Consider the following 21,293-nt stretch of genomic DNA (forward strand, 5'->3'; position numbering starts at 1 on the left):
TAGTTTGAATGCTGCCTGCCAGCCTCTGGACGGAGAAATTACAAACTGAAGTGATTCATTTACTGCAAGCTAGTTTGTACAGAGTAACAGAGGTATTGGTACGTGGTAGTGGTACCTGGCTACCTGCTGCTTGCAAGCGAGGAAAGCCGGCGTGGTCCGGCGAGGGGCAGCGGCGCAGCTAGATCTGACAAGGGCGGCGACGCAGCTCGCGCAGATCGATTCGGCGAGGGCAACGGGGCGCCGTGACCTCCGCTGTCCGATTCGGTGAGGGGCGGCGCCGCAGCACGAATCTATGAGGGGTGGCGGCGTAGCAAGATCCGACGAGGGGCTGCAGCGCTAGTTGGCGAGGTGCCGTCGGTGTCATCGTACACGGCAGCGGCGGAGGCGTTGTGGCGCGCCTGCGCGGCTCGAGGCTGAGGCAACTAATGCATCGTGGATTCTTGGTGGGCTTATTTTTAGTTGGGTTACAATCCGGATATCTGCGTATAATTTCTGATATTATCCGACCGTTATCCGATTCCCACGGATATTACTCGTACTGCATTCGTTTCCGTATCCGAAAAAAATATCCGAATTTGATTCCGAATCCGAAAATATCCAGAACTATCCGACCGAATCAATCCGTATTCGAAAATTGCTCCGGTCAGTTGGAAAATATCCAAACCAGTTATCCTGCTAGAGAGTGGTGCGACTAGTAAAACTATAGAATTTTTTAAGGATGGACCAGATGGAACAGACATGCTTAGTCCTATTAAAATAAGAGGAAAATAGGCATGCTCCGCTATTTCATTATAGTACTATATCATCGCTAAAAAAGACCAAACACAAATAATCTTATCATCCTTCAGAAGAAATCAAAGAGATACTATATTATGTTTACTACTAAAAGTTTGCAACGGTGGTTCACCATTGCTGAGAGGTAGGCTACCCCCACATCCCTCACCTCCCTCCACTCCCACACCCCTCGTCTCCCTCGCTCAACCACTCAACCAGCTCGGCCTCCCCAGTCGGTCGCCACACCAAAACCACCACCGCCGTCTTCCTGCCTCCCCGCCAGCGTGCTCCCCTGCCCGACACCACCATCCCCGGCCTCCACCCCGCCGGCCTCATTAGGGTTGGCAACAGGGCGGGTCGGGGCCGGGGTGAAGAGGAGAGTGGAGAGGAGAGAAGAGGACACTGACCTAGGTTCCTGGCCGCTGGCGTGGGGAGGCGGCGGCATCTGGGCTCCTGGCCACCGGGTAGGGAGGCACCGCCGGCATGGGGAGGAGGCAGCGACGTCCTGGCGACGGCGTCAACGAGGGGCCCATGCCGACATGGAGGGGAGGCGGCGGCGACATCGACGAGGGTCGGCGCCGGCTGGAGAGGAGGTAGAGTGAGGTCGGATCCGTTTACAATTAGGGTAGTGAGGTCGGATCCGTTTACACTTAGGGTTCGTGCTTGGCGGATAGTGGTGGCTGCGCGGGCGGACGACTACGACTGCACGGCGGCGGCTGCGGCCGGCCCGTGCTCGATGGACAACAGCGGCGGATGACTCTGTCGTCGGCTTGAGCCCGGCAACAGGGCGCTGTGCGTGGCCTCTGTTGGCAACATCCGGGGTTTCCGCCATCGCCATGCCTAGGTGGTTGCTGGTTTTGGAGGTAAAGCATCCGACCAATCTCATAATGTTTTCATCTTTTGGTGAAAAACTCAAACCTTGGAGGCCAACATGATAGAGCTCACGGACGGTTCTCTTCTCCTGTGCTAGATGGTGAAACTTTATGATATTGATCTGTTACATTAGGCAAAATGACACATTGCTGTTCATTATCTGCTCACCGAATTGAAATTTGCCAGGACCTGAGTATTCTGTAGAGCATGAGGAATCAGGCGCCATGTTAATGACTGAAATCACACTGGCGAAGCTGCAAAACACCATTAGGCCCACAATACTTCCAGGTATCAGTTTCCATTGCGTTACTTGCTTAGTTACATTTGTGCTGCAGGGTGAGTGAGTCCCAAACTGATGATTTCAGTTAGTTAAATTTTAATAAATGCACTCACTCAATGATATGTTTGATCAATTAGCCAATAATTGCTTATTTGTTCTATTAGTGAATAATTGCTTAAAAATGTTTTGGTGAGTATATGATGCATAAACAGAGTAGCTGGTTTCTATTGAGCTGTATATGGTCAATACATGAATCTTCCCGGCAGCTACACATGTGTGTGAAATATATATATGTACAACTTTTTACCTTGGATTATCCCCCTCTGATAATGTTAGCTTGTTTAGAGCATCTTATAAAGGTGAAATTAAAATAGGTGTTGCTTTGTTCCCTGTCTTTTGTTTTCTCTCAATCTCTAGCAATGGACTCCCACTGAGATGAAAAGAAAATGGGGATATATATAGATATATGAGCAATTTTACCATCCTTGAGAAGGTACCACTCTTTTCTATATAAAATTTGGTATCTCTTGGTACCTTAGATACTAAAAGGTACTAAATTTTATATAGAAAACAGTGATACCTCATGGTACCTCCTTAAGGATAAAAAAATGCTCTAGATATATAGGTTCTGAGTGTTAAAAATTATCCTTTGAATCTACTGTTAACAATGCAATTGAGTTTATCAAAATACTTTTATAAACCTACAGATATCTGTCACTCTGAATATACATGGACATTGGGTTTATAAAAATACAGTTATAAACCGTCAACTACTGTTAACAGTGGAATTGAGTTTAGAGGCAAAAGATTAGAGTTTCCCACAGGAGATTCAATGGGCTTCAAAGATTTTATGGATAAACTTCTGAAAATTGAGAAAAGAAAATGATATGTAGTTTATGAACACTGTTGTGAGTGTTGTCACATAGAACTTAGAAGAATGATGCCCAAACTGTTTATATATCAAAGAATTGAAAAACAAAAGCTTTCTTTCAGTGTTTTCTCATCTTATTCCACCTAGTTTTTGTAATGTTATTGCTCAAACATTACTAACACTTATCAATTTTTATCTGCAGAACCTGGATGACTCACTAGAGTGAATGGGCTTTAAGATAAATCACCTACAAAGTGGATATGTGATTTAATTATCCTGTCACTTTCTTTAAGCACTTCCAATACAGTATTGTCTATTCTCTGTTTGAGAGGTTGGTGTCATAGTTTGCAGACAGTTGTGTGATGCTGCTTTGAACTATGAGCAGTTGCTTACAAAAATTTGAACTGTTGTGTTATTGTTTCCTGCCTTGTTTCTTCTTCTTTTTTTTAGAATATCAACTCGAGACGACGTCAAACAGATATGGCAGCTGCAAGCATTTCTCCATCTGCATTGCTTGCTTGAAAAAACATAGAAAAAATATTGTTGCATAATACATATTTTTTTGCAAAAGACATGACGTCAAATCGATTGTTGCAAACAGCCAAAGTACCAAATAGTTTGTCCCATGAACCTAATGGTCCGGCCCCATTCCCTCCGGTGAAGGGCCAGATTAGTCCATCAAATGAAATGGGCCAAAGAAGGGCGGTAACGGGTCAGCCCATCCCGCCCCTTTGGCAGACTTAAGTGGAGGTGAGGCGACGTGGGCTAGAGGGGAGGTGGCGCCGACGTGGGCTGGAGGCGAGGGGACCGGTCGCTGGTGACCGGAGGAAGTGAGGGGCCATTATCACGCCCAGAAATTTCTCATACGAATTTCTAAACTTAATTGTGTATTAAAATCCCTGTCCAGGACCAGTCAGGGTACATAAAAAGACAATGTTGCTTACATAACCATCGTTCTTAGAAACAACTGAAAATAACACTTATTCTAACGAAAATACAGCGGAAAGAAAGGTAGACTAGCTCCAGCGGGTATGGCTCCAGGTCCACAGGCAAAGCTTCGAAGGCAGACCAGCTCACTCCTGAGAGTCACCTCCATCGGACTCAACTTCTAGCTCTGGAGGGGGAAAAGGGCAAGACTGAGTACAAACCACCGTGCTTAATAAGTAACACGGAAAATGATGATGCATAAGGATCATCAAGGACATGCTTAGGGTTAGTTGCAATAAAGCAGCAGTTAAACAAATAACAGAGGTTAAATGAATAAAGATAATTGAATAAATTAAAGGAATAAGTAAATAATAATTGTAAAATACCACCACACTCTCCAACGTTACACCACGTTGCGACAGACCCAACCACTACTCAACGTTACACCACGTTGTAGTAGTCCCGAGTGAAAACCAGTTTACCCAAGTTATTAAAGGTTCACTAATCACAGTGAAGCTGGGAGTTCGCTCTTAACCGTGGGCACGGTTATTCGAATAGGTTATACTCTGATCAGAGGTGTACTACTGTACCCACAAGACACGACTCAACTACACTTGAACGTGCGCCGACATACCACCATGGTATACCGGAAAGGAGACCGTGATAGGACCCGTCACATAACCCTCCCTATTTAATCGCACCGCACTTCAGGTTTCACCCCCTCCTTTACACCAAGTCGGGCAGTCCCCTCTTGTGCCTTGGTAGATCCGGAAGCAACAGAGGCTTTCGTTACACCACGATTGCCCGTCCATACTCCATCACGCCTACCCTTGCCTTGGTACGTCAAATAGTTCGAAGCCATGCTTCAAATCCCACCTTATCCATTTTGGCATGTGGTTAGCACAAAATTACTTCCAGGGTTTCCCGTGAACCGGTCCTTAATTGCCATGGGTGCGACTCTCAAAACCATGCACCCACAGCCCACCATTATCAATATTTTAGTTGACATTAACCCGAACCGGGTAATGAATCAATATTACAGCTATTCAGAACTAAGCATGATTAAATGTGATCCCATGGGCTACTTGTTCTAAGCACGGCTAAGTATTAACCTAGGCCTAACTCTAATCAAGTTACCCCTGGTCCATCATGAATAAAGTTGGATAATCAACAGCATAATAATAAGGATTACCCGAAAAATAAATACAGTAAATACTTTAATTAAAACAATGCATATTTGAATAAATAAAGTGGGGAATTTGCAATAATGGGTTCAATATGATCAAAGATGAGTGCCACTTGCCTTGCTCTGGCCCCTAGGAATTTTGGCGATGATCTCGAAGTAAACCGGCTCTTCGGCGGGGTCCGAATCTAAGCGACAGAGCACAAAAATAAATAAAATAGGGACAAACTCTACTGAAACAGTAAAAGAAAGTATTTTTAATGGATTCTTGACATTTTTATGAATTTAATGAAATTTGAATGGACCTAAACGGAGACTAGATGAATTACTTATGAATTTTAGAAGTTTTTTGGGTTTTTTTAACTAAATAGAAAAGTCCTAAATCAATTATTGCGCAATTAATGGGGTTGCCGACGTCAGCGAGGAGAGAGGAGGCGCTGACGGCTGACAGGTGGGGTCCACCTGTCGGTGGGAGAGGAGGAGAAAGGGACACTGACGGGTGGGCCCGAGAGGGAGAGAGAGGAGAGAGGGAGGGGCGGTCGGCTGACAAGTAGGGCCCGCTTGTTAGCGGCCTAGCACAGAGGAGCGGGGAGGGAGTTCGGCCGGGAGGGAGAGAGGGGCGGCAGCGCTCGGGAGCGACGGACGGCGACCGGCGGAGGGCGGCGTTCGGCGACGAGCGGCGTGAACCGGCGGGCGCGGCGAACGGCGACAACCTGACGGGCGGCGACGCGGGGGTCGGCGGCGACGCTAGGAGCGCGACGTCAAAGAGGGAGGAAAGCGGTGGCTCGGGGAGGACGATGTCGACGGCGTGACAGGAGGGCGGTGGCGCTCCGGCGACAACGGGTTTGCGTCGGTGACAGCGAGGCAGGGGCGACGGCGAGCGGAGGGGGGGGCGGCGACGTCCAAGGCGCGCAGGCGCGCGGCGGCGACGGCGTCCCCGGCGACGGCTCGCGGAGAGGAAAAAGAGGGAGAGGGAGTAGGGGAGAGCTCACCGGTGGCGACGGAAGGCGGCAGCAAGTCAGAGAGGACCTAGGGCAGGTGATGATGGCCGGTGGCGCGGTCGATCGACGGTGGCGGCGGAGATTGCTCGGCGGCGGTGAGGAGGTCGGGCGCGGTGACGGGAAGGAGGGAGAGGCGCGAGGGCGCTCGGGTGCCCACAGGCCGCGACGGAAGCCGACGGAAGGTCGGCGAGGTCGAGGCGACGGTGGCGACGCGGATACGCGGCGACGTCTGACGGCCGACGGCGAGATCGTCGGCGGACGGCGGTGGTGGGAGCTCCGGGCGGAGAGGGAAAAGTGGGCGACGGCGCGACGGCGGTGGGGATTTATAGGGGAAGGTGGTGCGGTTAGGGCGGCGAGGTAGTTGGAGACCGAGTCGGCAACGAGGCGGACTCAACGGCAGCGGTTGCGGCGGCCGTTGCGGCGGCGCGGCGAAGGCGGGGCGGAGGCGGACTTGAGCGCGGCCGGCGCAGCAGGGTGTGGTCGCTGACAGGCGGGCCCCGCCTGTCAGTGGCGTGCAGGAGGAGGGAGGATGGACTCCGCGGGCGGGCGCGGCGCGCGGGCGAGCTGGGCCGAGGCGGCGGCCCAGGAGGGAGGGAGGAGACGCGCGCGGGAGTGGCCGGCTCGGCTGGGGCGGCCCGGGAAGGAGGAGAGGAAAAAGAAAAAGGAAAAAGAAAAGGAAGGGGAGGCAAATTGGACTTCGGCCCAATTTGAGGAGGAAGGGAAAAAGAAGGAAAAAGAAGAAAAAAAGGGAAACCCCACTTTTGCGATGTTTTAAATTAATTTGTTTAGCCAAATTTATACTTCTTCAATTTGAGTTTAAATCCGGTTAATCGATTTGCGAGTCTCGATTTAATTAAATTAAGTTCTTTTAGAGGGATTTTTCCTGAGTTAATTAAGCCAATTATTATTTACGAATTTCTTTTACGAATTTAGGCTTAGGATAAAACTCCGGGTGTGACAAACCTACCCTCCTTAAACGGAATCTCGACCCTGAGATTCGGAGGTACTAGCGAAGAGGTGCGGATGGGCGGCCTTGAGCTCATCTTCTCTTTCCCATGTCGCTTCTTCTTCTGAGTGGTGACTCTACTGAACTCTGTAGAATCTGATCACACGGTTTCGAGTCTTCCTTTCACTGGTTTCTAGAACCCGTGCTGGTTTCTCCACATAAGTCAGATCTTCCTGTAAATCGATGTGCTCGGAGTTGGTCTGTTCTTCAAGCACACGGAGACACTTCTTGAGTTGCGACACATGGAACACATCATGGATTCCGGCCATGTTAGCAGGGAGTTCTAACTGATACGCAACTTCTCCCCTGCGTTCCACTATTCGGTATGGTCCCACGAAACGTGGTGCCAACTTTCCTTTGGTTTGAAACCGGTGTACTCCTCGCAAAGGTGTGACGCGGGAGGTACACATAGTCTCCTACTTTGAAGGCTAAATCCCTTCGACGATTATCTGCATAAATTTTCTGTCTGGTTTGGGCTGTTTTCAACCTTTCACGGATTATTCTGACTTTTTCTTCCGCCTGACTTAAAACTTCAGTCCCAAAAACTTGGCGTTCTCCTGTTTGATCCCAGAAGAGGGGTGTACGACATTTTCGCCCATACAACGCTTCAAAAGGTGCCATCTGTAAACTGGCTTGATAACTGTTGTTGTATGAGAACTCTACATACGGCAAATTCCTATCCCAAGTTCCACCAAAGTCGAGAGCGCAAGCTCTGAGCATGTCTTCAAGAATCTGGTTTACCCTTTCCGTCTAACCATCTGTCTGCGGATGATAAGCTGTACTGAAATTCAGTCGGGTTCCCAATTCTTCCTGCAGCTTCTGCCAAAATTTCGAAGTAAACTGACTTCCTCGGTCAGAAACAATCTTTTTAGGTACACCATGTAGACACATGATCCTAGCCAAGTAAATCTCAGCTAGTCTTTTCCCTGAGTAGGTAGTATGAACTGGTATGAAATGGACAACCTTCGTCAATCGATCAACGATTACCCAAATCGAGTCATGACCGGCAGCGGTCCTCGGTAAACCAGTGATGAAATCCATCCCGATTTCTTCCCACTTCCATTCTGGAATCTGAAGAGGCTGCAACAGTCCTGCTGGCCTTTGGTGTTCTGCTTTGACTCGTTGACAAACATTGCACAAGGCGACATATTCTGCAATTTCCCTCTTCATATTAACCCACCAAAACTTTTCTTTGAGGTCTTGATACATCTCGGTACTCCCGGGGTGAATAGAGTACTGGGTTTGATGAGCTTCTTGAAGTATCAACTCCTTTAGCTCCTTGTTATCCGGTACGCACAACCTGTTTCCCATCCAGATTGTTCCATGTTCATCTTCTGAAAAATCTCAAGCTTTACTAACTCGCATATTTTTCTTTAGCTCGGCTATCTCCGGATCATTTGCTTGGGATTGGCGAACCTGATCCACCAATGTCGGCTGCGCTTCTAGGGCTGCCACAAAACCTTCTTCGACTAAACCCAAATTTAGTCGTTCAAACTCCTGCCGTAACTGCTCACAAACTTCCGTTGATACAACGGCATTACAGTAATTCTTTCGGCTCAAAGCATCTGCAACCACATTTTCTTTGCCTGGGTGATAATGGATACTTAGATCATAATCCTTGATCAACTCTAACCATCTTCGCTGGCGGAGGTTCAAATCCGGCTGTGTAAAGATATACTTTAGACTCTTATGATCCGTATACACTTCACACTTGTTACCAATTAAGTAGTGTCGCCAGATTTTTAGGGCATGCACTACGGCTGCTAGTTCCAAATCATGGGTTGGGTAGTTACCCTCATGCGGTCTCAACTGACGAGAGGCATAAGCAACCACCTTTCCTTCTTGCATCAGCACACATCCAAGCCCTGATCTGGATGCATCACAGTAAACCTGGAAGTCTTTCGTTTGATCTGGCAAAATCAACACGGGTGCTGACACCAACCTTTACTTGAGCTCTTCAAAACTCTTATCGCACTCAATTGACCATCTGAACTTCTCTTCCTTTTTCAACAACTGTGTCATTGGTTTAGCAATCTTCGAGAAATTCTCAATGAACCGGCGGTAATAGCCCGCAAGTCCTAAGAAACTTCTGATCTGGAAAACCGTCTTAGGTGGGGTCCACTTGATCACTGACTCCACATTACTGGGGTCCACAGCAACTCCTTGAGCATTGATCACATGATCTAAAAACTTCACTTCACGAAGCCAGAAATCACACCTACTGAACTTGGCATACAACTGATGCTCTCTTAGTGTTTCTAGCACGATCCGTAAATGTTGCTCGTGCTCTTCTTCTGACTTGGAGTAGATAAGAATGTCATCAATGAAGACAACCACAAACTTATCCAGGTATTCCATGAACACCTTATTCATGAGATTCATGAAGAATGCTGTGGCATTAGTAAGTCCAAACGACATTACTGTACATTCATACAAGCCGTAGCGAGTAGTAAATGCCGTCTTGGGAATATCTTCTTTTCGAATTCTCAACTGGTGATACCCAGATCTCAAATCGATCTTGGAGAAAACTTTGGCTCCCTTCAACTGATCAAACAGATCATCAAGCCTTGGCAGAGGATACTTATTCTTGATGGTGACATCGTTCAGAGCACGATAGTCTACACACATTTTCTTAGTTTTGTCCTTCTTCTCAACAAAGATAACTGGGGCACCCCAAGGCGAGGTACTTGGTCGGATGTAACCTTTCTGAAGCTGTTCATCCACTTGCTTCTTTACTTCTGCCATCTCATTAGCTGCCATCCTGTAGGGTCTCTTATAGATCGATGCAGTTCCTGGTACCAAGTCGATGCGGAACTCGATCTCTCTTTCTGGCGGCATCGTTGTGAGATCATCTGGAAACACCTCCGGATACTCACAAACCACTGGTATGTCTTCCAACTTCTTCGAATCTTTGACTGTTTCTGAGGGTTGCTCTTCAGCTTCCATCTGATTCAAACTAGTCTCAATTATCACTGACTCCGGCGACTGATATGTCACCACTTCACCACCTTTACTAGTTAGGGTGACGCTACGCTTGGCACAATCAACCACTCCTTGATACTTGGTGAGCCAGTTCATTCCCAAAATGACATCTAGGTCTTTAGATTCGAGAAGGATGAGATTGGCTAGAAAGGATGTCCCTTGGATTTCTATGGATACATTCGGGCTATAAAGGTCCGAAAACATACTATGCCCTGGAGTACTAACCCGCATCGGGTTTCTTAACTTTTCCCTTCTCAACACAAGCATTCCCACAAACTTGCTTGAAATAAAAGAATGCGTAGCACCAGAATCAAAAAGTACTGTAGCAGGTACGGAGTTGACAGGAAACGTGCCCAGTATTACTTCTGGCGCAGCCTGTGCTTCTTCTGCGGTGACGTGGTTCACGCGAGCTTGCACGAACCTCTGCCCGCTATGCTTCGGCTTCAGGCACTTGTCGGCAAAGTGACCTGGGTCGCCATAGTTATAGCACACTCCAGGCTTTGCACCTGCATCCTTCCTGGCTGGAGGAGGTTGAGCTATTGGTGGAGGAGCATTCTGTTGTCGGGGAGCTGGTGCTGGAAGAGCGCGTTGAGGTGGGGCACGCTGGGACGAGCCACCATTGTAGAAGTTGTTGGGGTTGTAGGGACGGTGTTGACGGACAATAAAGGTCGGTTGCCCGTACTGCTGATTTTGTGGATGGGGGCCGGTGTGGAACCGGGGCTTCTGCGGGTACTACTGGTTGGATCTGAACTGGGAGGCCTTCCTTTTCTTATCCATCTGGAGGTGCTGATCCTCCTGACGGATGGCCTTGTCCACCAGTCTCTCAAAATCAGCATAGTCGCCCGAAAGCAACTGCTTTTTCAACTCATCATCCAAACCTCCGAGGAATTTTTCTTGCCTTTCGGCGTCAGTGCGGATGTCCTCGGGGGCATATTGAACTCATGAAGGTACTCTATCACCGTCTTGGTACCTTGCTGCAAAGCGCGGAACTCACGCTTCTTCTGTGTGACTACCCCATCAGGGATATGAGCTTTGCGGAAGTTAAGACAGAACTCCGCCCATGTCACTTCTGTGGTAGCGGTGCGGGTAACCAGGAAGTTATCCCACCAAGCAGAGGCGGGACCCATCAGTTGATGTGTGGCGAAGGAGACCTTCTCTTGGTCAGTGCATTGCAGTAAGTTGAGCTTCTTTTCAATGGCATGGAGCCAATCATTTGCCTCCATGGGGTTGGTGGTGCTTGAGAAGGTTGAGGGACAGACGCAGAGGAACTCTGGTAACTTTGATTGCACAGGGGGTGGTCCATGCTGTTGGTTGTTCTGGTTCTGGTTTAAGAGCTGTTGTAGCACTTGCTGGTGTTGCTACTGCTGTTGTTGCATCTGCAGCATCATCAAAGTGAGCATTTGGGTCTGGCTAGCAAGAATCTGAGCGAGCGACGAGTTCTCTGGTGGAGGAGGTGGAGATCCTCCGGTGCTGGACTGGTCGATGTCGCGGTTACCGTTGTGAGTGTTCACCATCTGCAGGAGCGGGAGGGAACAGAAAGAGAAAGGAGATAAAGGAACAGCTAAGCAAACCAGGGCTTTATTTAATTAATGAACTGTAATTGTCTTGCTTATGAAACACACTTAAAAACCACACAACTCCTGGCGGTACAACCATAACCCCACTACTGCTATGGTTTACCACTAGCCCCAAGCGAAGCAAACCTAACACACCAAAACTAGCACACAACGACTAAGAACGAAGCTAAAGGTGACGTCTAAGGCACGGAAGGAGAGCGACGATCGACGACTGGGGACGGATCTTCTTCCTCGTCTTCGGATCGGCTCCTAGAGTTGCTGGGGAGACCGTCTTCATCTTCACCAGAGGCGGACTCGCTGCTGCTAGAGACGATGACGGTCCCGTTGCGGCTTCTTGCAGCGTTGAAAGGGGAGACACCTTTCTCGGGCACTAGGGTCGGAGAGGTTGGCACCATCTGCATGAGTGGTCTTGGTTCATCCGGGGCACCAGGGTAAGACTAAACTCTTGGCGGCCCGCGAGTTCGCTTCCTTGCCGTGGTGCGAAGCCTTGCACCACCCGGTTCCGGGAGTCCTTTGAGAGGAGGAGAAAGGGACACTGATGGGTGGGCCCGAGAGGGAGAGAGAGGAGAGAGCGAGGGGCGGTCGGCTGACAAGTGGGGCCCGCTCGTTAGCGGCCAAGCACAGATGAGCGGGGAGGGAGTTCGGCCGGGAGGGAGAGAGGGGCAGAAGCGCTCGGGCGCGACGGACGGCGACCGACGGAGGGCGGCGTCCGGCGACGAGCGGCACGATCCGGCGAGCGCGGCGAACGGTGACAACCCGACGGGCGGCGACGCGGGGGTCGGCGGCGACGCTAGGAGCGCGACGTCGAAGAGGGAGGAAAGCAGCGGCTCGGGGAGAACGACGTCGACGACGCGACAGGAGGGCGATAGCGCTCCGGCGACGATGGGTTTGCGTCGGTGACAGCGAGGCAGGGGCGACGGCCAGCGGAGGGGTGGCGGCGACGTCCAAGGCGCACAGGCGCGCGGCGGCGACGGCGCGCGGAGAGGAAAAAGAGCGAGAGGGAGAAGGGGAGAGCTCACCGGCGGCGACGGAAGGCGGCAGCAAGTCAGCGAGGACCTGGGGCAGGTGATGACGGCCGGTGGCACGATCGATCGGCGATGGCGGCGGAGATTGCTCGGCGGTGGTGAGGACGTCGGGCGCGGTGACGGGAAGGAGGGAGAGGCGCGAGGGCGCTCGGGTGCCCACAGGCGACGACGGAAGCCGGCTGAAGATCGACGAGGTCGAGGCGACGGTGGCGACGCGGATACGAGGCGACGTCTGACGGCCGACGGCGAGATTGGCGGCGGACGGCGGCGCGGCGGCGGCAGGAGCTTCGAGCGGAGAGGGAAAAGTGGGCGACGGTGCGGCGGCGGTGGGGATTTATAGGGGAAGGTGGCGCAGTTAGGGCAGCGAGGTAGTTGGAGACCGAGTCGGCGACGAGGCGAACTCGACGACGGCGGTTGCGGCGGCCGTTGCGGCGGCGCGGAGGTGGACTCGGGCGCGGCCGGCGCAGCGGGGTGCGGTCGCTGACAGGTGGGCCCCGCCTGTCAGTGGCGCGAGGGAGGAGGGAGGATGGACTCCGTGGGCGGGCACGGCGCGCGGGCGAGCTGGGCCGAGGCGGCGGCCCAGGAGGGAGGGAGGAGACGCGCGCGGGAGAGGCCGGCTTGGCTGGGCCGGCCTAGAGGGAGAGATGGGCCGGCTCGGCTGGGGCGGCCCGGGAAGGAGGAGAGGAAAAAGAAAAAGGAAAAAGAAAAGGACGGGGAGGCAAATTGGACATAGGCCCAATTTGAGGAGGAAAGGAAAAAGAAAAGAAAAAGAAGGAAAAAAGGGAAACCCCACTTTTGCCAAGTTTTAAATTAATTTGTTTTGCCAAATTTTATACTTCTTCAATTTGAGTTTAAATCCGGTTAATCGATTTGCGAGTCTCGATTTAATTAAATTAAATTCTTTTAGAGGGATTTTTCCTGAGTTAATTAAGCTAATTGTTATTTACGAATTTCTTTTACGAATTTAGGCTTAGGATAAAACTCCGGGTGTGACAGCTATGGGAGGCAGCTCACGAGCGTAATGGAGGATCTCGGCGTAATGTCGGACTAGGTGGGGCGGTGGGATCTAGGGTTTGCTTGCTATCTGGGCCTGGCCCAACGTTTTTTTTTCTTTTCAACAAAAATCGTGGGCCCATGGGGATCCCTGCGGGGATTTTTTTGACCCCCAGCCCCGGGCTAGAACAAACCGGGGCTCCGGACCCGATTCCCCGCGGGGCCAAATTGCTCCCCGGCCCCGGCCCCGATGGGGCGGATACCCGCCAGGGTCATGCCCCTGACGGGGAATTTGCCAACCCTAGGCTTCATCACCCCTCCTACCATCGGCGTCTCTATGGCCTCAGCTGCCGGTGCCATCAGTCCCCTCCCCTGCTCGGCACAGTCGCACTACCGCCTAGCCTCGTCGCTCCCCCTCCCATAGCCGCCTTTGCTCTCCCTGCCTAGCCTCCTGGTCGGCGCCTCCTACACCTAGCGCCAATCCGCTGCCGTCCTCGGCCACTCTCCAGCCAGCGCGGGCTCGAGCCCTCGGCGCTACCAGCCACCAGCGTCGCCGCCTCCGGTTGCCCCTCTCCCTGGCTACCGGCCGCCCCATCTCCCTCCCGCCGGTGCCCTGTGAGGAGAGAAAGAGTGAGATACAGAGAGGGAGAGGTATGCTATGGGAGAAATGACAAAAATGAGAAAGAGAAAGAAGAGAAAAGGAAAGGGAGAAGGAGAAGAGAGAGAGAAAAAAAGGAGAAAAAGAAAAAGGAAGAGAGTGGATCCCACCTGTGATATAATGAAACTCACTCCTGTATACAATGAAGTTGTGATAGTATTGTGGTCAATGTGCTTATTATGATTTAAGCTATTTTGTATCATTTACATATAGCATGAAGTTGTTGGTATGAAATGTTTTCCCGTTGCAATACACGGGCACTCAACTAGTGTGTGTATATATATATATATATATAACTACTATACAACGCTCTTAGCGCTACGTAATAAACAATGTGTGATACACCATAACCAAACCAGACCCTACACCACCCACCAATAGAGCAACCACCCCGCTTATACAACATACAGTTAAATTTTAACTATTTGAATTACTTGTGGGGTGCACTGAATAAAGTGAGTTAAGTTTTGACTCTTTTCAGTTAAAGCATGAATACAAGCCAGGGAATACACATCATGTTGTTATACTATGCAGTTAAAGTTTAACTTATCGAACAATACAACACATGCTAGGTATTTGAGTTAATTTTTAACAACGTCAACCAGTAAATGCACACATTCCTTTCACGTTGTCGTCAGTTAATTTTTAACTCCTCAACCAGTAAACGCACATATTCCTTTCACGTTGTTATTAGTTAAATTTTAACTCCGCGGTGTATCGTAGTAAACACCCTCATGCATATATAAATTATTTTTTTAACTCAAACACTCGTATATGTCAGCTATTTTTTAACTCCACTAGCTTTGTTGGGTGGTGGTGGTGGTGGGAGGGGTAGGCTGACGTGGAGGATGATTGGTTGATCGCTATGTGATGCGCTACGTTGTTTCGTAGCACACATCTTCTCTGTGGCACATTGTGTAGCGCCACCGTGTGTATATATATATATACATACATACATACATACATACATATATATATATATATATATATATATATAATATATATACACACTAGCAAAATGAATGTGCTCTGCTACAAAGAAATATGCATTATACGCATGTTAGTATTGTTCGAAGCTTGTATTTTGAAGATAAAAAATAGAATCAACATATCGGACTATTTTGAAATATTTTGTATACATAAAAATGTAGTTGGTAAGATAATATAGTTGATAGTTGGTGGATGACAGATTCGTTGCTACCATCGTTACCTTCTTTTAAAGTAGTATACATATATATATATAGTTTGTACCTTTATTTACTTCTTTATTTACTTTTTTAAGGACGGTAAAATTTTCCAATTAGCATATACTATCTCCGTCCTAAATAGAATAAATTTATTTAGTCAAATTTGAAACATTATTTGAATTCACCTCTTAGAAATATTTTTTGATAGAGAGAGTACTCCCATAGCTAGTATATACTCTCTCCATTTCAAAAGATAAGCACCCGTAGGATTCAAATTTTATACCATACTATAAACATTTCTATGCTGAATCTCATCAAATCAATGCTTTCCTAATCAATTAGAGGCCTAGAAAGTGAATCTAAACCATTTAAAATTTTAAAATTGACTACGGAAGTGATTAAAATAGTATCTTTAATCCAACCTTAACAAGTGTTAAACAACATAAAAATGCTTATACAACACCTATTCCAAAAAGGTTAATTAGATACATGCCATTGTAAATATATCAGTTTAGAAAAATACCATTATAATTTTACTAATTAGAAATATATCATTATAATTCTTTCTTTGCTACGGACATGCCATTTTCTACGTCGTCAAGTCTGTTGGACCCACGTACATGCGGATGTATTTTTATATCACCCAAAATACCCCTTTCTACACCTCAGACACCTGGGCCCCCTCCCCCACCAGCTCACGGCAATCCCTTGGCGGAGTTGACTGCGGCAGGAGGCCGACGTCGCGACGGGCGGAGTCGACAGCGGCGGACGAGCGGATGAGCTGGTCGACCCGATGGCAGCGGGCGACCGACAAGGCGACAGGCGAAGTCGATAGCGGTGAGCGGAGTCGGGGGCGTCGACCGAGCGGAGTCGACGGCGGCGCCGGCGTGGCGACGGGTGGAATCGACGGCGGCGGCCGACCGACGTGGCGGCGAGCTGAGTTGGCGGCGGCGACCGAGCGGAGTCGACGGCGGCGCCGGCTAGCGACGGGCGAAATCGACGGAGGCTGCCGACCGACGCGGCGACGAGCTGAGTTGGGGGCGGCACAGCCGCGACCGACCGATGCGGCGGCCGAGCGTAGTCGACTGCAGCTCCGGCATGGCAAGGGGCGGAATAGACGACGGCGGGCGGCCGGCATGGCGACGGAGCGAAGTCGCTGCGAAGGGCGGAGTCGACGGCTTTGGTTGAGTGAAATCGACGGCGGCGGCGGCCGGCGCAGCGACGAGCGGCTGCGGCTGAGTGGAGCTAACCACATGCAACGCGAGGCGCAACAACAGCCAGCAGCGGCAACGTGCAGCAGCAACCAGCGGCAAGCCGGCAACGCGCAGCAGCAACGCCAGCAGCAGTAGCTATCTCGCCGGAGTACATCCGCCCGGAGGAGGAGCATGCCGCCGTGGCGACGCCCTCAAGCTAAGAGACTGAAGAGTTAAGTAAGGGGCATTTTGGGTGATACGAAAATACAATGGCCTACATGTGGGTCCAACAATCTTCAATACATAGAAAATGGCATGGCTGTGTATGAGGAAAAATTGTAATGGCATATTTCCTATTAGTGTAATTATAATGGTATTTTTCTAAACTAGTATATTTGTAATGGCATGAATCTAATTAACATATTTCAAAATATAAGTATTTCTATGTTGTCCAGTGGATTAATGTTAAGAAAAAAATACTATAATACCCCTCAATAAATTAGGGATGGATGGAGTGGGAGGGCAAGTGGGGATAAAATATGACGAATTTTCAACAGAAAGTGATTATTGTGACAAGTAATATTACGAATAGTGTCCAAACAATTATATTTTCGATCAAGTTTCAAATATTAGAAATACTTATATTTTGCATTGAGTCGATAATTTAGAACTGATGTGGTATACGGTGGTAAGGACATGCATAATATAGTGAGCTGGTAGGTGATTCTGGCCCAACATGTAGATGTCGTGCAGCCACCCTTACCAGAATTGCGCCCTTGCAGAGCCGCTCGTGGTTTACTGTCACGCCCAGAAATTCCTCACACGAATTTCTGAACTTAATTGTGTATTAAATCCCTGTCCAGGACCAGCCAGGGTACACAAAAAGACAATGTTGATTACATAACCATCGTTCTTAGAAACAACTGAAAATTACACTTATTCTAGCGGAAATGCAGCGGAAAGAAAAACAAAGGGGTAGACTAGCTCCAGCGGGTACGGCTCCAGTCCACAGGCAACACTTCGACGGCGGAACAGCTCACTCCTGAGAGGCACCTCCATCGGACTCTGCTTCTAGCTCTGGGTTGGGAAAGTTAAGCAAGGCTGAGTACAAACCACCGTACTCAACAAGTAACACGGACAAGGGGAAAACGAATGATGCATAGGGATTAACAAGGACAGGCTCGGGTTAGTTGCGATAAAGCAGCAATTTAAATAAATAACAGAGCTTAAAGAATAAAGGTAATTAAATACAGTGAAGCATAAATAGGTAAACAGTTGTAAAATACCACAACACTGTCCAACGTTACACCACGTTGCGACAGGCCCAACCACTACTCAACGTTACACCACGTTGCAGTAGTCCCAAGTGATACCAGATTTTACTCAAGTTATTAGGGTTCACTAATCACAGTGAAGCTGGGAGTTCGCCCGTAACCGTGGGCACGGCTATTCGAATAGTTTATACTCTGATCAGAGGTGTACTACTGTACCCACAAGACACGACTCCACTACACTTGAACGTGCGCCGACATACCACCACGGCATACCGGAAAGGAGACCGTGATAGGACCCGTTACACAACCCTCCCTATTTAATCGTACCACACTTCAGGTTTCACCCCCTCCTTTACACCAAGTCGGGCAGTCCCCTCTTGTGCCTCAGTAGATCCGGAAGCAGGAGAAGCTTTCGTTACACCACGATTGCCCGTCCATACTCCATCACGCCTACCCTTGCCTGGGTACGTCAAATAGTTCGAAGTCATGCTTCAAATCCCACCTTACCCATTTCGGCATGTGGTTAGCACTTATTTACTTCCAGGGTTTCCCGTGAACCGGTCCTTAATCGCCATGGGTGCGACTCTCAAAACCATGCACCCACAGCCCACCATTATCAATATTTTAGTTGACATTAACCCGAACCGGGTAGTGAATCATTATCTCGGCTATCCAGAATTAAGCATAATTATATGTGATCCCATGAGCTATTTGTTCTAAGCATGGCTAAGCATTAACCTAGGCCTGACTCTAATCAAGTTACCCCTGGTCCAGCAATGAACAAAGTTGGATAAACAACGGCATAATAATAAGGTTTACCCGAAAATAGCATAAAGTAAGTACTTTAATTAAAACAATGCATATTTGAAATAATAAAGCGGGGAATTTGCAATAATGGGTTCCATATGTTCAAGGATGAGTGTCACTTGCCTTGCTCTGGCCCTTGGGGAACTTCGGCGACGATCTCGAAGTAAACCGGCTCTTCGGCGGGGTCCGAATCTAAGCGACAAAGCACAAAAATAAATAAAACAGGCACAAACTCTACTGAAACAGCAAAAGAAACTATTTTTAATGGATTCTTGATATTTTTATGAATTTAATGAAATTTGAATGGACCTAAACGGAGACTAGATGAATTACTTATGAATTTTAGAAGTTTTCTGGGTTTTTTAACTAAACAGAAAAGTCCTAAATCAATTATTGCGCAATTAATGGGGCTGCTGACGTCAGCGAGGAGAGAGGGTACTGACGGCTGACAGGTGGGGACCACCTGTCGGTGAGAGAGAGAGGGAAACAGAGACTGACACGCGGGACCCACGGGAGGAGAGAGGAGGCGGGCGCAAGGAGCGACTAACGGGTGGGACCCACTCGTCAGCGAGAGGGAACAGAGAGCTGGGGACCGAACGCGCGGCTCGGCGGACGGCGGCGACCGGCGGGAGCGGCGGGCGACGCGGCGGCGGCGGCGCACGGCGACGGCGACGCGACGGCGACGGCGCGACGGCGACGACCGGCGAGCGGCGACGGCGCGACGGCGACGACGACCGGGGCGGCGATGCACGGGCGCAACCCGGCAGAACAGCGGCGACGGCGACTGGCGAGCGGCGGCAGCGCGGCACACGTGGGCGCAAGAGACGGCGGCCAGACGTCGGCGACGCGGAGGCGACGACGACCGCGGTGACCGACGGGAGCGGCGGGCTTCGGCCTCGTCCGGCGACGGCACGCGACTCGGCGGCGGTCGGCCGGAAAGGGGGAGAAAGAGGGGAGGTGGGTGCGGAGGCTCACCGGCGGCGGCGAGGGTGCGGACGGGTCGGCGAGACCGAGGCGAAGGTGGCGACGCGGGCGGGTGCGGGAGATCGGTGGTGGTGGTGGAGATCGATCGGCGGCAGCGACGGGCGAGACGCGGCGGCGGCCGGGCGACGAGGGAACGCGCGGCGCCGAGGAGGCTCCCTGGTGACGGCGAGGGCGGCAACAAGTCGGCGATAGAGGGACGGAGGTGGTGACGCAACAGAGCGGCGACGACCGGCGACGGGCGACGAGATTGCGCGGTGGCGGCGAACGGCGGCAGCGCGGCGGTGACTCGAGCGACGATGGAAAGCGAGCGACGGCGCGGCGGCGGAGGGGATTTATAGGGTGGCGGCGACCGGCTAGGGCGGGCGGAGGTTTGAGACCGAGTCGGCGACGACGCGGTCTCGGCGGCGGCGGATGCGGCGGCGGCGGCACGGAGTTCGGCTCGGACGCGGCGCGGACTCGCGGCGCAGCAGTCACTGACAGGTGGGCCCCACCTGTCAGTGGCGCGGGAGAGAGGAGGGAGGCGGCGCGGACTCGCGGCGCGGGCGACGCGGCGAGCTGGGCCGAAGCCGCGGCCCAGGCGGGGGCGCGCGCGGCGAGCGGAAGGAGGCCGGCTCGGCTGGGACGGCCGAGCGGGAAGACGGGCCGGCTCGGCTGGGCCAGCCCGGGAAGGAAAAGAAAAAGAAAAAGAAAAAGGAAAAAGAGAGGGAGGAAAATTGGACTTCGGCCCAATTTGAGAAGGAAGGGAAAAAGAAAGGAAAAAGGAGAGAAAAAGGAAAACCCCACTTTTGCCGAGTTTTAAATTAATTTGTTTGGCCGAATTTTATACTTCTGCAATTTGAATTTAAATCCTGTTAGTCGATTTGCGAGCCACGATTTAATTGAGTTAATTCCTTTTAGAGGGATTTTTCCTGAGTCAATTAAGCCAATTGTTATTTACGGATTTTTTTTTTACGATTTAAGCTTAGGACGAAACTCCGGGTGTGACAAACCTACCCCCCTTAAACGGAATCTCGACCCCGAGATTCGGAGGCACTGGCGAAGAGGTGCGGATGGGCGGCCTTGAGCTCATCTTCTCTTTCCCATGTTGCTTCTTCTTCTGGGTGGTGACTCCACTGAACTCTGCAGAATCTGATCACACGGTTCCGAGTCTTCCTTTCACTAGTTTCTAGAATCCGTGCTGGCTTCTCCACATAAGTTAGATCTTCCTGCAGATCGATGTGCTCGGAGTTGGCCTGTTCCTCAGGCACACGGAGACACTTCTTGAGCTGCGACACATGGAACACGTCATGGATTCCGGCCATGTTAGCGGGGAGTTCCAACTGATACGCAACCTCTCCCCTGCGTTCCACTATCCGGTATGGTCCCACGAAACGTGGTGCCAATTTTCCTTTGGTCTGAAACCGGTGCACTCCTCGCAAAGGTGTGACGCGGAGGTACACATAGTCTCCTGCTTCGAAGGCTAAGTCCCTTCGACGATTATCCGCATAACTCTTCTGTCTGGTTTGGGCCGTTTTCAACCTTTCACGGATTATTCTGACCTTTTCTTCCGCTTGGCTTAAAACTTCAGTCCCAAAAACTTGACGTTCTCCTGTTTGATCCCAGAAGAGGGGTGTACGACACTTTCGCCCATACAATGCTTCAAAAGGTGCCATCTGCAGACTGGCTTGATAACTGTTGTTATATGAGAACTCTGCATAC

General features: G+C 50.3%; 1 long non-coding RNA gene across 1 annotated transcript; it reads left to right on the forward strand.

The window, feature by feature from the left end:
* The first annotated feature begins 917 nt into the window (after positions 1–917).
* On the forward strand, positions 918–3,329 carry LOC102714234. Its single transcript, XR_423034.3, has 3 exons — positions 918–1,637; positions 1,834–1,935; positions 3,001–3,329. It is a non-coding gene; the product is annotated as an uncharacterized LOC102714234 (long non-coding RNA).
* Positions 3,330–21,293: the final 17,964 nt, after the last annotated feature.

This window comes from Oryza brachyantha, chromosome 1 (genome assembly GCF_000231095.2).
Source record: "Oryza brachyantha chromosome 1, ObraRS2, whole genome shotgun sequence".
Taxonomy (NCBI): Eukaryota; Viridiplantae; Streptophyta; class Magnoliopsida; order Poales; family Poaceae; genus Oryza; species Oryza brachyantha.